The sequence below is a fragment of the Caretta caretta genome, chromosome 22 (genome assembly GCF_965140235.1).
Source record: "Caretta caretta isolate rCarCar2 chromosome 22, rCarCar1.hap1, whole genome shotgun sequence".
Taxonomy (NCBI): Eukaryota; Metazoa; Chordata; order Testudines; family Cheloniidae; genus Caretta; species Caretta caretta.
The window spans coordinates 9,507,543-9,527,370 of NC_134227.1; positions in this window are offsets into that span (position 1 = coordinate 9,507,543).

Here is a 19,828-nt window from a genome sequence, read left to right on the forward strand (position 1 = left end):
TGTCCAGCCTCGTGATGTGTGACTTGGCCGGTAGGTAGTGTCATGAGGAAAGACAGAGCATTGCAGGGCTGGAGTAGCTGTCGGCCGGGGGTGCCAGAAGAGGAGAGCCTAGGAGGGGCCACACCAGCAATCAATGGACCCTTCTACAGAGTCTCTTGTACTTTGGGAGATGGCAGTACTTCAGCTGAGTCCTATCTGCTCTGGGTGGATATTATCACTTCCATGAAGCACTATTCATAAAGAGCTTTGTCCCCATTTCTTTTCCCAGTGCAAAACCTCTCCAGTGTCTGGCTGTTTATAAAGATGTTGCTGCACTCCACCCCATAAGTAGCTGCATTTCAGGGCTCCTCTTAAGAGCTTTTGGTCTGCAGTTCCCACCCCCCAAGCTCTCCATGTCATGGTTCCCCAAATCCTCATCCTCTCTTGGGCCAATTCTCTCCATCTCCTGGTTCTCATCTCCAGCGAGGGAAAGGGAGATCAGAGGGCGGTTCTGGCAGTGGTCACGTGCAGATCTGACAGGATCTCTGGCTGTAGCATGGGGAGCCAAATTGGGACTTTCTGACCATAGGAAATGTTCTCCCCAGATTCCCTGCAGTTGTGCCCCCTGCTGGCCTCTTGAAAAACTCATAAAAACGGTCAGTTCCCAGGGACATAAGTTGTTTTTTCCCCAGAGCTTTCACAGATACAGCATCTGGTTTTTCCACTGTATGTGGCAGGGAGAATCAAGAATCAAGGTGGAAAGAGCCAAATGGCCGAAAGACCTAATGCAATGCTGGGATGCATAAACTGGGGAATCTCGAGTAGGAGTAGAGAGGTTATTTTATCTCTGTATTTGGCACTGGTGGGACCGCTGCTGGAATCCTGAGCCCAACTCTGTTGCCCACAATTCAAGAAGGATGTAGATAAATTGGAGAGGGTTCAGAGAAGAGCCATGAGTGATTAAAGGATTAGAGAACATGCCTTATAGTGATCGACTGCAGAAACTCGATCTATTTATCTTAACCAAGAGAAGGTTAAGGGGTGATTGATTACAGTCTGTAAGTACCTGCATGGGGAACAAATTATTTAACTAAGGGCTTTTCAGTCTAGCAGAGAAAGGTCTAACATGATCCAGTTGCTGAAAGTTGAAGCTAGACAAATTCAGATGGGCAATAAGGCATACATTTTTAATGGTGAGAGGAGTTAACCACTGGAACAACTTACCAAGGGCTGTGGTGAGTTCTCCATCACTGATAATGTTTAAATCAAGACTGGATGTTTTTCTAACAGATCTGCTCTAGGAATTATTACGGGGAAGTTCTCTGGCCTGCGTCATACAGGAGCTCAGACTGGCTGATCTCTGTGGTCCCTTCTGGCCTTGGAATCTATAATCTATGAAAGCAAATCTCTCGGAATTATTCCCAAACTGCTGCTGTCACAGCCCCTATGGGATGTCAATAAGAGTAACCATCACATTCTGGCCCTGTCACAGGAGCTGAACACAGGATGGTCCTGGCGCTCCCCAGCTCAGCTGAGACCAGTGTAAAGGGGCCATCAGGATGGCTGATAAAGTGTGTCTCCATCTCTCTAAGTTCTTACGTGGCCTGTAGTATCTGAGGATCTCATACTCAGGACCCATCAGTGGCCTACACCCTTTCTACCTGAATTATATGATGCAATGAAATTCAGTGGGAGTGGATCTGGGACCAGCTTCAATATCAATGAAACAGGGTTGGCCCAGCCCCCCAAAACTTTGGTATGAAAAACAGCTTTTCAAACTATGTGAAAATATTTGCAAAAAATGTTTGTTTCCTCTGCTTTTTTTTTTTTTTAAATTCAGCAAAACAAATTGAGAGGGAAATGTTCATTTCTGGTTGACTTCCTATCCCATCCATTTCCTCCGTTCCCTCCCCCTGTTTTTTTTCCACTGGGGAAAAAACTTTAAAAATGAACCCAAAACTAAAAGAATTCAGTGTGAAGCAAAATGAAAACAATTGCTTTGATTTGTTTCACCGAAAGCTTCCCATTAAAAATTATCATTTTTAAAACGTTGCAGGGAAACTCTTTCCATTTTTCAGGCAGCTCAGCTTAATGAGCCTGCTGCAGGGTTAAAACAAGTCAGTGTTCAATATTATGGCACCCAATGAAGTGAGCTGTAGCTCACGAAAGCTTAGTCTCTAAGGTGCCACAAATCCTCCTTTTCTTTTTGTGGATACAGGCTAACCCTGCTCTGAAACTCTGAAACCTGTCAATATTATGTATGGTTTCAGAGGAACAGCCGTGTTAGTCTGTATTCGCAAAAAGATGAAGTGAGCTGTAGCTCACGAAAGCTCATGCTCAAATAAATTGGTTAGTCTCTAAGGTGCCACAAGTACTCCTTTTCTTTTTGCGAATATTATGTATGTGATTTTTATATTGCATGACAATTCCTCTAGATGGCAGGAGAGCCCTTCTAAAGAATATTCTTGCTGACAAGTACACATAGTGCTATCCTCCTGTAGGGTCAGGAGTACAATGCTATTGCTGAGCAATCCTTTTCATTACATCCATTGTTTTCTGATGCTCATAACTTTTGGCAAGAATAACCTTCTGCACTGCAATTTTTCATGCCCAAAATTGATCGACTGATTTTGTTTTTGAGTGTTAGCTGAAGAATGGGATCTCTGTCTAGCACCAGCAGTGATCAGAAAAGAAATCAAATGGGGAGAGGTGATCAGAGCCCTGATAGCTTCACTCACCACGACATAATCCATCAGTGTGGGCCCAGTTCAGCAAACCCCTTAAGTGCCTGCTTAACTTTCAGCAGGGGCTTAAGTGTTTGCACACCCTGTGGAATGAATCTCATCTAGCATAGTCATCAGCTGCTAGGGCCCAAGGAGACAGAGGAAAATGGCTCCCCTGTGGTGCCCTGGATATGTTTAAATGAACCTTACTGGCATTGACTGGTGGGTGCTTTGCAGGCTGCACCGTTGCCTGCTCTTCCATCTAGCAGACAAAGGTCTAATGTGATGCAGTGGCTGGCAGGTAAAGCTAGACAAGTTCAACTGGGAAATGAGGTGTGGATTTTTAACAGTGCGAGTAATCAACCCCTGGAACCATGTACCGAGGGTGGGGGTGGATTCTCCATCACTGACCGTTTCTCAGTCAAGATTGGATGTTTTTCGATAAGGTTTTCTCTAGGAATTATTGGAAGGTAGTTCTCTGGCCTGTATCGTACAGGTCAGACTAGATGATTACAGTAGCCCCTTGGAATCAATGACACCACAGCTCTGGATGCACTTGGGCTCAAGTTTTTTCCTTACGATGAAATTTATCTTGTGCACTGAGCAGCTCTTCAGAGATCCAAGTGGTGCCCAGTCCTTGTGCTTGATGTCTGCACAGGGATGAATTTCCCCCTGAAGGAACATCATTTCTGTTTCCAGGAGATGGTCTGGTCTAGTGGTTAAAGCACAAGCTGGCAAGCCAGGCCTTATAGATTCTACTCCTCGTTCTGCAGGTGCTTCATTGTGTGGATTTGGGCAACTCATTTAACCTCTTGCTGCCTCAGTTTCCCCATCTGTAAAAGGAGAAGAGTTTATATCAGTTGTATCTTGTGCTCCCCCCTCCTGCCCCCCATTCTGTTGTGCTTAGATGGTCAACTCTTTGGGGTAGGGACTCTTTTTGTTCTGTGTTTGTACAGTGCTTAGCACAATGGGGTCCATGATCAGGGCTCCTAGCTGCTACCGTCACACAGATAATAACGATGCACAATATTCAGATAGTTACATACATCATGGGGGTGTTGAAAGAGGTGCTGATGTTTATATGGTGCTTTGAGAGGCGCTATGTGTAGGCGCAGAGCACTGAATCGCAGGAGACAGCTGTCTGAATGCAATGTATGTCTCTGCAAATTGTTTATGCTGCAGTCTCCATCCCTGCGGGTTTGCTGTTTTCTTTTACATAAATCTTGCTGTTTAACGCACTTTCATGAGGGGTCACTTTAGATCCCGGGATGCCTGTCGCTTAGAAGGCACCATGTGTTTTGTACAAACCAAGGTAAATGTAAAATCCTCCCCGGGAGAGGGACTTACCTCCCAACTTTTAACATGTGCATTCGCAACCCTGCCTTGTAAGCTAGGGCAGTGCTCATTTTACAGAAGGGGAACTAAGGCACAAAGTGACCGGCCCAAGACCATACAAGAGGTTTGTGACAGAGCAGAGCCTTAAACCTAGGTCACCAGGAGTGTAAGCACTGGATCACTTTGCCCTTATGGCTCTGTAACCCTAAAGAAAGGGAAGGTCATTGTGAAACCTGGTCTTAACCCACCTCGGGCTGTAACCACCCCCCCAAGTGGGATTCTGTGCCTTAAACTGCAGCCCACACCCTGTGGTGCTTTGTGTCCGTCTAATGGTGGCTGGGTCACATATAGAAGTTGAGCCAGCCACAGCCCATGATAAGAGATGTCCTGATTTAGGGTCTGGGGATCGGAGGTTCAATCCCTACTGCTGGTGACCCAGCTGCTGTGCAGTATAATTCAAACACTGTAGAGAAGTGGATTTCAACATCCACTACAGCAAATCACTGTCCCATGATACAATCTCAAGAGGTATTGCTAAATATATGTCAATTTCAGGATGATTTAATGTTTCAAAAAATGAGATGCGCTTAGATTCCCGGCCCTTTACTATTCCATCTTCTGCTACATGGTGAACACCATTAAAGCACAGCTAGGGTCAGATTTGCTAAAACTATTTGGGTGCCTAAAGATGCACGTAGGTATCCAGTGGGATTTTCAAAGGCACCTAAGGCCCAGATTCTCAAATGTATTTAGGTGCCTAACTCCCATAGGTACCTGAATACCTTTGACAGTATAGGCCCTGGCCCTGAGGTCCTGTAAGATAGGACGCTTCCATTCCTCCTTGAAGAGAGGAAATGCAAAAGCCGAGGAATGTACAGGATCAAGGTGTTGGTTCAGCAAAACAATGCAAATGTGTTCTTGCCTGAAGCAGGTCTAATTGAAGTGAATCGGAGTTAAGCACATACAGTTAATCGTGTGCTTAAGCCCTTTGCTGCGTTAGAACCTAAATCCTGCTTCCTGTGACATCTGTGCAGCCCCAGCAAACACAAACTAAGCAAGTTGAACTTAGTCGTATTTCTAAGTGGGCGACTCCCAAGTCTTTAAAATTGAAACTGGCCAGCCCTGTAACAGTTCCATCTCTTTGTTCGTGCCATTGAGCCGAGAGGAAATCGAGGGGAAAGGGGGTTTATGATGGAGGATTTATTGGCACACCTGCCTTCCACTTGCTCCAATTTCTCCTCTCGCTTTTTTGCGTCTGGGCTGGTATTCTTCTGGGCCTCGCTGGCCCTTTTTATTTTCCTTCCCGATTCATTAATCTGGGGCAGATTAGAATGGGGATGAGTGGATGGAAAATAGGGACATTTCAACGGATGTCCCCATGCTCAGTGGCAGGTGGGAGTCATTTTCTTCTGAGACAGCATTTCCAGGGCCTGTTTAAGTGGTCCACAGACAGTCTCCTATGTGAGACATTGAGAAGGGGAATTGTCAGCTGTCCTGATAAAAGGAAGGAAGGGTCTTTGAATGAGACCCCAGGTTCCCTGGTGGCTGTGGGAGGGGAGATTACAGTTGATCTGAATCTGCCTGTTAACTCACTTGATTAAGTAAAGAGACAAATTAATGGAGAATAAAGAGTGTCCTAACTGTCACATGGAAAAATCAGCTGTGATATGTGGTGCTGGACTTCACAGGTTAACCAGCAGCAGGAATACGCCTTTTCAGAACTAGGGCCTAAAAGTGGTGAATAAATGCAAACACTTATACACGTGCTTAACTATATGGTACAAGTTTTTTCATTGGGCTGGACCCTCATCTGGTGTAAACTGGTGTAGCTCCATTGAAATCAGCGGCACTATTTCTGATTTCCACTAGCTGAAGATCTGTCCTGAAGGCTTCAGTGGGACTGCTCATCTATGTAAAGCAGCACATGTGATTACAGCACTGCAGGTGTGTACTCCCTGGGACAGCTGAGTACCTTGATGTGCCAAATTTGAATTGAGATCAAGCAGGTCCAGAGCCAGCTCTGAAGCGGAGTGCTGTACCTCGGGTTGCCGCCTGGCTGGTTTTTAACCGGCCTACCTTGTTGTTGTATTGCCTTGCCGGTTAAAAGATTTAATGGGCAGGAGGATTTTAAATTGGGACACTTTCGAGCCCTCTGCAGTTCATGCTTCTGGAGTCTGGACTGTGGTGCCATGTTAGGATAAGGTAAAAAAATGATAAAATAATATTCAAATACAAAGATTGTGTGTGTGTGTATATATATATATATATATACATGGATCTCTAAAACATTTCAGTAATGATTAACTGTTGGGGACATTGGACCATTTTTGCTGATGGGAGTGGGATTGGTATCTGTGGCCAGTGGCTAGTTTTTGTTCGCCTGGGGTGGCCAGTGGCTGGTTTTTAGGCATCTTGGAGGTGTCTCAGACCCAGAGCCTCTGTGGATCGGGTCCCTCCAGGGAGGGTCATATAACACACACTGACCTGTGGGTTATACCTCAACAAGAGCTGTCCCTGGACATGCACTGCAAGACTGGAAAGCCTAAGAACAAACAGTGCAAGGAATTTTCAAACAGAAAAAAAAGTGAAACCCTCTAAGGTGACAGGTTTCAGAGGAACAGCCGTGTTAGTCTGTATTCGCAAAAAGAAAAGGAGGACTTGTGGCACCTTAGAGACTAACCAATTTATTTGAGCATGAGCTTTCGTGAGCTACAGCTCACTTCATCAGATGTATGAGATCAACGCATTCAGCAGCCGTAAAAGGGCTGGGAAATAGCTTGAGGTGAACAAAGGATCCACTGAATGGGTTACTGATGCTGGCAAACATGTAGACAGCACCAGTCACACCAGTGAAATGGACTAAGCCTGCTATTGACTGGAGGCACTGAAATGTACCATGCTGAACATACCCCCAGGCAAAGGCCCCGACTAAGACGGAGGGCCATTTATCAAAAGGCCAACGATGTAGGCTCTACTCTGCTGAGCCAATCAAATGGAAACCGGGCTTCTCATAGGTTACTACCGCTCCTGGGTGGGTTCCATTTTAAGGCACAAAATGTGGCACATTGCTAGCCCAGAATATGCCCAATCCCTTTGGCTAGTTAAAAAGAATGATACAACAGCCCCAGAAATAGAGGATCTGAAAGCAGCATTGGTGCATGAGTGGTCACTACCTGAGTTTCAATAAAATGGGGCTGGCTCGGATCTGGTGTAAAACAATGTATCTCCCTTGCGGGGAGCTGTGTTGATGTACACAAGCTGAAGATCTGGCCAGTCCCATTCTCACAGGCCAGAGACCACATGAATTACAGGGAGCAGTGTTTGTGTAAAGATACCAGATGTCATAAGGATACTGGAGTGGAATGGAAGAGGAGAATCAATTACATCAGAAGGTTAGAAAAATACAAATCCGCCTTCTTACTAAGTGGTTCCAATGGTTAATCCCTGTCGCTACTAAAAAAACCTGTGCCTTATTTCAAGTCTGAATTGTCTAGCTTCTGCTTCTGGCTATTGGATCGTGTCAGACTCAAGGAGCTGAAATCTATCTAGTTTAACAGAGAGAGAGTTGAGGGGTGACTTGGTAAACAGTCTGTAGAAAGGTCTATCACCAGAAGGCATGTTCGGAAATCCTGTAATCATTCTCATGGCTTTTCTCTGGATCCTCTCTAATTTATCAACATACTTCTTGAATTGTGGACACCAGACCTGGATGCAGTATTTCAGCAGCAGCCGCACCAATGCCAAATATTGAGGTAACATAACCTCTCTACCCCTACTCAAGGTTCCCCTGTTTATGCATCCAATGATTGCATTAGCCCTTTTGGCCACAGTGCTGCACTGAGAACACATGTTCAGCTGATTATCCACCAGGACCTCACATTTTGTTCAGAGACACTGCTTCCCACATCATGTACGTATGGCCTACACTTTTTGTTCCTTGATGAATACATTTGCATTTAGCCGTATTAAAACACATATTGTTTGCTTGCACCCAGCTTCCCAAGTGATCCAGATGGCTCTGAATCAGTGACCTGTCCTCTTCATTATTTACCACTCCCCCCAATCTTTGTGTCATCTGCAAACTTGATCAGTGATGATTTTATGTTTTCTTCCAGGTCACTGATAAAAATGTTAAATATAATCAGGCCAAGAACCGATCCGTGCGGTACCCCCACTCAAAGCATACCCACTTGATGATGATTCCCCATTTACAATTACATACTGAGACCTATCAGTTAGCCATTTTTTAATCTATTTAATATGTGCCATCTTAATTTTGTAGAGACAAGGTGGGTGAGACAATATCTTTTATTGGACAAACTTCTGTTGGTGAGAGAGACAAGCCCTCGAGCTTACCCAGAGCTCTTCTTCAGGTCTGTATTGTCATCTTCAGACCAGACCTAAAGAAGAGCTCTGTGTAAGCTCAAAAGCTTGTTGCTCTTACAAACAGAAGTGGGTCCAATAAAAGCTATTACCTCACCCACCTTGTCTCCCTAATATCCTGGGACTGACATGGCTACAAAAACAATGCCTATATTAATTTTATATCATTCTAGCTTTTTAAAATCAAAATATTGTGCTGTACCAAGTCAAACACCTTACATCAACTCTATTGCCAAATTTGTAATCTCATAAAAATATCAAGTTAGTTTGACAGAATCTATTTTCCATTAAACTATGTTGACTGGCATTGATTATATTACCATCCTTTAATTCTTTATTAATTGAGTCCCATATCAGCTGGTCCATTATCTTTCCTGGGTTCAAGGTCAATTGACTGACCAATAATTACACAGATCATCCTATTTTATCCTTTTTAAATATTGGCACAACACTAGCTTTCTTCCAATCTTTTGAAACTTCCCTGGTGTTCCAAGACTTATTGAAAATCCACATTTATTGTCCAGGGAGCTTCTCAGTCAGATCTCTTAAAATTTTTGGTTGCAAGTTATCTGGACCTACTGATTTAGAAATGTCTAACTTTAGTAGCTGCCATTTAATATCATCCTTAGTTACTGTTGGAGATGAGAGTATTTAGTCATCGTATGTTATGACTATATCACCTATTTTTAGTGGCTTTCACCAGATGATTCAGAGGAAACGAACAGAACAGGCAAATTATTGAGTGATCCATCCCTTGTTGTCCACGCCCAGCTTCTGGCACTCAGCTGCTTAGGGACACCCAGATTATGGGGTTGCATCCCTGACTATCTTGGCTAATAGCCCCCGATGGACCTATCCTCCATGAATTTCTCTAATTCTTTTTTGAAGGCGCATCAGCTTTGATTCAGCAAAGGGGGCACCTAGCCAGCAAAACACTTAAGAACATATGCACAACTGAATCCAGACCTTAAGTCAGGAGATACCACGGAAGAACCCCCTGGTAGCAGCCCATATCTCAGAAGCAGATGTTCTGGCTGTTCTGAGTATAAGACCCCACAGTCTAGAACCCAAGCCTGCAGAACTACCAGGCAGTAGATTGCTCCACACTGCTACCCAGCAACAGCTACAGCTGCCTTGTGCTCCACTGCCCATGACCCACCATGGACACAGACTGCAGGAAGTCCTGCCTCAAGGGGTCTGACAGGCAGCAGCCTCATGGCTCCTGATTGGCTCTCTGCTCTATATAAACCCAAGGGCTGTTCCAAAAAGTCTCAGGCAACAGCGTAGCTCTCTTGTAGCTGCTATGACTACTTTGTTCCTGAACTCCTGGGGTTGCCCATTAGCTTGATTTGGACCTTGCCTCCTGACTTGGATTCTGACCCTTGATATCCACCCTGGCTTGGAACCGGACTATGACCTTCTCTACTACTTCCAGCCTCAGGTTTGACCCTGCTCTGACCCTTGGCCCAGGCTGCCCTTGTTAGGGTTCTGACACTGACTTGGGGTAAGCAGAACCCAACTTGTGGGTGCCCCAGAAGTGGTGGCTGGGAAGGGCTGCATCGCATCTATAGGTATTAGTATAGCAAGTACCTCATCAGGACCACTGTACAATTCCCATTCTAACTTCCTGTTTTCAGATTCTCTAACTTGTGACCAATTTCTTTTAAGGTTGGATTTCTCTGGGCATAGTCTGTGTCCTTGCGTGCCTTTTTCCTTTCAAGTTTGAGCAAAATTGATTGATTCAAGTGCTTCTGGGGGTGTGATACCAATGGACTTTTCTCAGTTGGCATATTAGGGCAGGTTTCTGACTGCTTTGTGCTACTGGGATGGCATGGAGGGCCTGGTAACTGAATCCATCTCTTGATCGTAGTGCGAGCACAGTTGTGTTGCCAGCTAGAGCCTGTCTCAGGCTCCTTTCTGAAATAACCCTCGATGTAACCTCCTTTCCCTCCTCCACTGAAAATATTACCAACTGAATGTTTGACTGCTTCTTCTCTCCCTGTTATGATGTTTTCTCTGGCTTTGTTTTTGTTGTTGGTTGTTTGTTTGTTAAACTACTCTTCACCTCAGGACTGGGAGCGAGGGAATTCACTTGGCTTTATTAAAAGGAAAATGTTTCCTTCCTCCTACAACTTCCGACTTGAATCCCCTCCATCTTCCTGAAATGCTGTAACCAAGTTCCGCATTCCCTCGGCCTCTTCAACAGTTTCCCAATAACCCGCCCCCCCCCCCCACACAGTTTCCTCCTTTCGCTAGAAGGTATAAAAATGTCACGGCCGCTGAAAACGCAATATCTTTACTCTCATCGTTCGTCTAGGAGACAGGATATGGAGAGGGTGTTAGGTGTCAGCAATGTCAGGTTTCACTTCCTGCCCATAATCAATCCAGCATGGGCTTGGTAGGCCCAGCTAGGCCTCAGCCCCTCTAGCTAGTCCCTGAAGCTGACCTGAGCTGGGCCCCTTTCACTCCAGTTGCCTGGGGAAGAGCAGAACACCAGCAGGCAGTATTCCCAGGCCTGCTAACCCATCTCCAGGGTTATAAATATGAAGGAAATTTGTCACGATTTGTTCAAATGGCTCGGGAGTAGTTTGCTGGATGATTTCATAGTCTGACTATTAGCTGCAAAGAAATATAATGCCAGGCCCCAGGATCTGCCGTCAGGGAGGCAGGAATGAGGGAAGGGCTTGGATAAAAGTTTGGAGTGGGGGGAAGAAAATGGAAATGTAGCATTCTGGGGACTTGGCCTGGCAATCTAGGAGGGTAACTAGGTAGAGCATTTGCAGTGCTCATTCTGTGGTTATACATTGGAGCGCTCTGGCAGGCTACGATTATTCCAGGCCGTTTATAGTCGGAGGAAATGGCTATATGCTCCGGTGATGTCTTTTTGCATGTTTCATGGTTTTTGCGATATCCTTTCTTTCTTTGCTGCTACGGAATGTTAGCAGGGCGTAGTGGTTAGCGCATGAGAAGGGGATTTAGGTGTCTTGGGTTTTATTCCTTATTCTGCAACTGATTTTGTGTGTGTGTGAAACCTCGGACATGTCACTCTAATCGCTTTGTGCCTCAGTTTCCCTGTCTGTAGATAGGTGGCTGTTATCCAGTCTCACAGGAGCATTGTGGGGCTTAATAATAAAGTGCTTTGAGGTAGTTGGAAGAAAAGTGCTGTTATAAACCTTATTTATAATTGGTCCCCAAATGAGCTCAATAATCCCATTCAGGATTACAGCTCTGGATAAACACAGTCCCTGTACTTTCATCAAGCCTTATCGGCCCCTGTCTGAGACCTCCGTTCCTGGAGTCACATGAGTATGTCAGAATCTCCGCTTTCATTTTAAATTAAATTTATAGCATATGTGATGACAAACAAACATTTGCAAATGTGACCCATGTCTAACTGCTGCAGGGTGTTCTGCCTGAGTCTGCAGAGAGCCTGGCCCAGTAACTTAACACCCCATGATCCACTGATCTGGGAGATGCTGGAGTAAATGCTTGGGGCTCCCTCTGCTGCTACTCCTGAGAACATGGAACCTTCTACTCCCTTGGCTACTGGGAGAGAAAAGGGGCCATGCTGTTATCTACATCCCTCTGGGAAAGGAGGGCCTCATGCCACCATAGCTCGTGCAGGGGTGGAACCGCAGTGTAGGGACAGGGCAGCAGGGTGGAGCATGGGGGTCCCTTGTGTCATAGCATTGCCTTTGTCATCCCAGATCTGAAGTACATGGGTCTGATGTCCCACACTTACACTGAGGTCAGTGGCAGGGTTGTAGCAGGGTGAAAGTGGAGTAAATAAGAGACAGATCAGGCCCCAACTCTCTAAAGGGCTCGATTTGAATGGACAAGAGAATAAATCGGATTAACTGTGTCGCTTCCCCATGTGATTGCTCCAGATGCAGCTGATCCACCACACTCCTAGTTATAACCCTGGAGATTCTATCACTCTGCTTGGCTGCGGGGGGCGGGATTTAGGATTGACGATGTATATCTGCTTCCCTGATATCCAGTTTCATGCTGATCTGAATGTTATGACGGTTAATGACACTTGTAGCCATGTAATGCATGTTAAGAGAAGGGTGATCAAATCTCGTGCTTCAGGGCATAAGCTGATCTTTGCAGGTGTCATTAGCTCCCTTCTGTACATCACTACACAGTTGGCTTATGTGTCTGGCAGATCCATGTTCCCTCTCGCTCTCCTGAAGCAGGCGTTGGCCACTGCTAGAAGTAAGTTACCAAACTTGGATGGCCTGACCCAGAATCCCAAAACTAATGTAAATGGGGACAACTTAAAACTATCCACAAACTTTTGCCTTTTTTAGGGCTGGATTCCAAAATCCTCCCCAACTCTGTACCATTGAAATGCAGCCACTTCTGGAATGGGAAGTTACTAGGCAATTAGTACATAAGGTTTAATAAGGACACTGCATACGAGTGAGGGCATGGAGAGGGAAGACCCTGAGCAAGGACACTTGCATAAAATAGTATGCATGATCTTTAGGACCAACATTTCCAGTTGGTAGTGATCTGTGGCATGCGCTCAGAGCAAAACTCCCATTGAGATCAATGGGGCCAGGATTTCATGCCTACATTTGCAGGCATGGATTACATGTAATGTCTCTGTAACCGCATGTGCAAATGGGCATTTACATGCCTGAATTTCACTGAGCTGGGAAATGTGCATCCTCCGTCTTGCCCTTAATAGAGCATGGAAATCAGACAGGGCTTTGGGTTGGCCATTTCAAATGAGCCTAAGAAAGGTCAACACCCGCTTTGATTGTTGAGGCCTTGGATTCAGTTCAGATTGTGGATAAAGGCTCTGCACTTCCTGAGTTGTATCAAATGCCCCTTTGTGGACGCTGACATCACAGGTGTGACTGCAGCCCAAGTAGCTTCTTTGCAGGCTAATCCTGGGAGTAATCACCCAGGATTGTGGGTGGGTTTATTCAGCCAGATGTGAAGTGCCTGCTGCCACAGCGTCACTGCTCAGGGACCCAAGCTAGCTAGCGTAAATCTAGCTCTGCTTGTCTATACAAGAGGCAATCATACCCATGGTGTAGACCGACCCTATGTGATAGTTATAGGGGCCAGCTCCATGTCTGTCAGTCTCATCTCAGTAGCACACTCAAACAATAAGGGGCACAGTTCCAGAATGGACATGCCTGGCCATATGCCTGCAATAAGATGAAATATTCACTGCTGTTTTCTCAGCCATAAATTTCTGCCTCATCAGTGCAGGAGTTCCAAGCTGCAGGGAAGGGGGGCTGAGGTGTAAGGGGGGCTCCCAGCATGATGCATGTCAAAGCAGGGAAGGTCTAGGCGGGTCACAAGTCAGGTCTTTCCTAACTGTTCCAATGTGTTTGCAGAAAGGTCTAACTGCCCTTGTTGGGGTGTAATAGGAGCATCAAGTTTCATTGGCGGGAGGTGGGGAGAGGCCTTCAGCAAAGCAAGACTGAGCTGTTTGGACTCCGAATAAGAAAAGGCTGATGTAATGTGAGTGGCATGTTGATGTATTAATGTCCCTGTGGCATTTGAGAAAACAAAAGTTTGCATCCATGAGGTCAACTGTTCATGTGCATCTATGAACAGACAGTTGCTGGTGCTCCTTTAAGAGTAATCCCCATCCTCCTCCTTGGGATCCTGACTTTACCTGCTTGCAAAGGAGAGGGGAAGGAAACATACTGCCGGGCACGTTGCATCAAAGCATTCACATTCAGTAGGGAGGTCCATGACTAGGAGTTTCATTGATCAGATCTGCACTGCCAGGGTATCCACACAGCAAGGACTAACTCCCAAAGTCCTTTCCTAGCATGCACCGGGCTCGGCATAAAACCCTGGACTGGATTCTTTGGGAGTCATCTTTGCTTTAGCTGTTCAAAAGTCATAGGCAGGAATCTGGAAGGGGAGGATCCCCAGGCTGTCAAACACATAGCAACATTTGAAGATGAAATTCTTCTAGTTTTACTGCCTTATCTCATAGGAACAATACTCCGTGTAGGGAGCCAGGTGATGCAATTATGTTTTGCAGCTCCATGGCTTGATCCAACTCACACTGAAGTGACTAGAAGGACCTCCACTGATCTCAATGACAACTGTATGAGGCCCTTAGGACACTTTGTTTCCGGAGCTGGGAGGTCAAGTTCTATTTAGGCTGCATGTGGAAATGAACTTGGGTGGTAAATTTCACCCTAGTCCCTATATTTAGTCAATGCAAAACCTGTGTGGAAACAAGCCCTAAGTATAGTGGTAGAAAGAGCCCTTTAAATTGGTACAACACATAGAGCGGATGCAGTTTGAACAATATAAATGTGGCTACGTTAGGATAACTTGTTTCTGAGGTTTTTACAGACTTCATTAACTGTGCAAAAATTGTGTGCAGGGGAAAAACCCTTGCACATCTGTGCAGCGACTGGTATGACCAACAGTCTCTGCCAAAGAGAAGGTTGGGAACAGGATTGCAGGGGTGTCATAGGTCAGGACTAGGGGTCATCCTTTGAGTGATTTGCCATTAAAGTTGCTGCGTTCAGCTTGTTATGATTGGTGGGCTCCTGTTTTTTTGAGAGCATCCATGTCTGAAAATGTTGGCCTCAACCTCTCCCACTGCAAAAGGGGAGCTAGCCATTCCTTCCCACCATACATAGGTGTCTGGAAGACTGATTATCTCTGGTTTGTACAGGGCTCTGAATGGTTACTTTAATAATGTGTGGTGTAGTGCACAGGGACCACCCAAGACCAGGGCCCCATTGAGCGAGGCACTGTGTGGACAGAGTAATGGTGCCCAAGGAGCTGGTGGTTGTTCACATGGGTGAATTTTACAAGGCTGGATGTTCAGTTTGCCTAAGCCTTGCAAAGCACTGATCTTATGGCGTACTTTGCCTCTGTGGATCTCAAAGCACTTTTCCAAGGAGATCAGTATCATTGCCCTCACTTTACAGAGTGGGGAACCAAGGTGCAGAGAGTCACCCAGCATCACCAGCCAAGCTAGTAGCAGAGCCGAGAATAGAACCAAGTCTCTGGAGTCCCAGTGAAGTGGTCTAGCCATTAGACCACACTGCCTCCTTTGTTCCTCTGCATTCATCTGAACCTTCAGTGCAGAAACTGGGCTGTAGCTTGTGTGAGGTCAGGGTCTTGTGTGATCTTTCTGGTGGCACTTGGTTTTCTGCTAGGACGGAAATATGGCTAGATTTGAACTAAATACTAGAGACTTGGCTGTTATCTCAAAATTCCTTACAGCCCCTCCCAGCATTTTGCATTAGACACAGCAAGAGATCAGCTGATTGCCACATAAAATCCTTGGCACCCACACGTGATGTTTAAGGCTTACATAGCTGCATGATGTTGGAGTGCTGGCCAATTCTACTGCTCCCTGAGCAATAAGGTGAGACAGACTGTATTTATTTTCTGCATGGTTATAGCACGTGCCTTGGGTTTTACAAATGGGGTAAAAACGGAGCCTCTTAAGTAATAGTGCATGTCAATGTCATACCTGGGAACAGAGCCCAGGTCTGTCTATTCTTGATCCTATGCTTAATCTCAGGCTATGGTCCCCCACCAAGGAAAGATGCTTGTAATAAGGAGTAACATTCACACTCGGAAAGTCCCATGGTATTGTTTTAAAGACTGCTATTGGTGTTTATTCAGCTGAGATCTAAAACAAATGGAACTTCCAGCAGTTTAGTCCCAGCTCCCTCCTGAGTACTGACTCAGGTACACCCCTCCCACCCCCGCTGAGTCATCACTGGCATTTCCTTGAGCACCTTGTAGATTTCCCATTCCCTTGGAGATCCCCACCCAACTCTGCTTAGCTGGTAGATGGTAGACAAGGGCTGGCTGTAGAATTTGCAGAAGATAGAAAAAGTGTTAGATGGATGCTAAAAAAGGGGATGGGGGGGGGCTCAGCTCTGCCAACAAAAAATCAGCAAGAAAATAAGTCTGTAGGGGGTTTAGTGTCTGGCGTGGGATTTTTTTGGGAGTCCCCTTGTTTTTGGGAAGCCCACACAGGCTTTGGACTGGGATTAACAAACCTTGCGGCCCAAAAGCTCCCTGAGCATCTCCTGTGATTAAGCTCCTACGTTTTCCAGGCCAATGCGTAACCCCACTGAGGCCACTTATTCCTGTGCTGATGGATCCTTGACTATGGCCCACGGTAGTTTCAGGGGAAACATTCTGTGTCCAGGCCACAGCAATTACCTTCCAGCTCCCAATGGTTCAGAGCAGCCATTGGGTGTTTGAAGGAAATTTTGGGTGTGGCCCCATTTAAAGAAACAACCTCCTCATGGTAGAGGAAATGCTTCATTATTTGGGACAAATAAAATCATCCCATGCCATGGAAATCCGTGTCTGAGTTGAGTCCAGCCAGGCTGCCAAAGATCACCTGGGAATTATGCAATTAGACAACTGTAAAGGCAGCCCCTTGTGCTTGAGTCTCAGTACCTTACTCCACTCTCATTGAGGCAAACTTTCGATCCCCATTAAATCCACATGGATCCACCTGGAGTCTGAATCGTGCCCTACTTCTCTGTAAAGAGAGAGAGATGTACTCAGTGCAAGATGCGGAGCCAGGAATGCCAGACTTGTACTCTCAGCTGAGGCACCAATTCAACCAGGTACTAAGTATGTGTGGACCGGGAGTCCTCACATGCTTAAACACCAACCTACCTTTAAATATCTTACTGAACCATGCTTCGGATGCTGTCTCCTCTCCTAGCCTTGTGCAAGTCCTATTATCAGTCTGTTTCCACCCCTGTTGCATGAGGATAGCAATCATTATTGACCTCGTGCACCTGGGTCCTCTTAAATGTCTACCTCATTGCAGAGCCAACATCCTATGAGCTGCCTCAGTTCATTCAGAATAGGCTGCCAACAGGGAAAAATTGTAACTTGTTGATAGCTATAAGTGGCAGTAACAATTCATTGTGCTTTCGTCTGAGGATCAATACATATTCAGATGTTCTTCTATAATAAGCAATTAAAATGAAGGAAGAATAAATAGACTTTCCCCCACCTCTGCCTAGACTCCCAGGGCTTATTTCTATAGCTCAGGTTGTGAACACAGGGCAGCAGCTACTGTGACGGTCAAGCAGGCTTCAGGAAAGTGGAAATCCATAATCTCAAGGCCCTGCGGCTCTGTCCAATAAAACACTAAGTTTTACATGTCTTCTGCCCTCTGCGATTCCAAAGTCTGTTGTTCTTTGCCCATTTGTTTGCCATTGATCATTCCAAGCCTGCCTGTGAGTGGAACCTAAATGGAGAACAGGGCTACAGAGGAGCAAATCCCTTCTATGCACTAGCCTTTTGTTTAAAGGGCTGTACATCCGTTAAACAATGTAATTTCCTGGCAATAGATCAGGGTCTGGGCTTGCAGCACCTCAGCACCGACCCGTTTCCTCCTTTTGCCCTTTGCTAGAAGGATGACCCAAGAGATTCCAGCCCTGAGGTCTTTGTTTGCTTGTTTTATTTCAGTCTTTGAGTGAATTCAGGGCACGTGGAAGATGCCAGATGGACAGCTGGGAATGTTAAAGGGCGTCAGGTAAGACTCTGCACAGAGGCGTCTGGTTCCACTTTTATTCTACCTACAAAACCAGTGAACCATGCTTCATATTCCTGAACACCATCTGCTGGCACGTTCTCTGACTAGCTTCCATATGTACAGGCTAAAGCATTCTTATAACAGCGAGCACACAAAAACAAACCACTATGCCTAATCTTGTTTTGCCTACTCAGTATTTCCTGAGTCTTTGTTGCTCAGGGATAGTGAATTTTGATCTTGCACAGAGGCCCAGCCCTTGGTCTGAGTCCTATGTGAACCTCTGTTGTATAGAGCGAAGTCCCCTTTTTCTCCCAGATGACTGGTTCTTCCAGGACAGGGGTCAGGCAGAGTGATGGGGTGCATGAGGGAAGCTGGATAAGCCCAGAATGTCTAGGGATGTGAACCCAGCACCTTTCACCAGCACCAGAATCCTTGTAGAGAGGTGTGCATAGACTGAGTGAATCTGAGCAACAACAACCTGAAATCAACTGTGCATCCACAGGGGGACAGAGATGTAAGAACAGCCTCTGCATTTGGGGGGCAGGGAAGGGATCTCCATCTTCTCTGTCAGTGAGCCTGATTTTTTAATTTTTTTTTTTTTTTTTAATTTGGTCTTCTTCGCTTGGGTCCTGCTGCCATTTACAAGGCCGCAACCAAGTGGCCTGCTTTTCTGCAGCCAGCTGATCAAACCCAGCACAGCTGTGGTTTTGACCTCTGCCAGCAGAGGGGACCACTACCACATCCCTTTCACATGGATGTTCCCTCCCCTTTTTATCTTGGCCTCATGACATCATCTGCCCCTTCCTGCACTCAGACTTCAGCTTGCAACAAGACAGACTATTGCATAACTCATCATTGGTCAGAGAAGGAGGAATGTGCTCACCCTGGGTGCTGGGAAGCATAGATTCTTTTGCCCTTTTGTTTTATTGCAGCACACCTAGCTAGCATAGGGTCTGGGTTTTACTTCTTTGCTCATTCAGCTATACCTCTTGGGTAAATTGGCTTGATTGCTCCCCAAGAAGGCAAGTGGGACCCCAAAGGCTGCATTCATTTACCTATCATTTCCAGTGTTAGTTGGGAATCAAAGCCCAGGCCACGAGCCAAGCTTGAACCCAGATCCTGCTTTACCAAAGCACAGACCTCTACCAACCAAGGTCTTGGCCTGTAGCATCTGTCTCAGAGGTAGGAAGGTAAGAGCCCACCTTGTCTCTCAGATCCCTGGGCTAGTTGGTGTAATAATCAAAAGGGATATGAACCCAAGAAAGCTTCGACACCAAAGTGCAGACCTCTTGGCCACTTGGGCTGAAGGACTAACCCCATCAGCTAGCAGGAGTAGCAGCCAGTTATCCTCTGAACTAGCCATGGAGGTGGGATGTGTAACGTGCTTCACAAGCAAGTTACACGTTTTCTCAACTCCCCAAATAAATTGTGCCTTTGTCCCCCTGGAATACAAACAGGAAGCATAATCCTGGGATGAAGAGGAGCATTAACCATCTACAAGAGATGTGTCCGAGAACAGATCTGGAGGCAGGGAGGACCGAGGCTAGGACATGGGGTGCATGAGGCTAGGACATGGGGTGCACAAAGTGTGTTGCTTCACCCCCCCCCCCCAAGATTGACTTAGATGGCTCTCTGTATATCCAAGCATGGAAAATCCTTACCCCTGCAGGCTCGGTTCAACTTTGTGTAACCCGTTCCTTAACACCGTGAGTGTCTTTGTCCCCCTCGAGAGGCTTTTCAACAGAGGTTCTTGACTTGACTACTGTATGCAGCAAATGGGGTTAGAGCCACATCCCCAGAGGTTCTTGGGTGCTGGAGTCCTGTTGATTTCAGAGGGAGTTAGGCACCTAAATATCTCTTGAGCATCTGAGCTTTAGCTTACACAGCA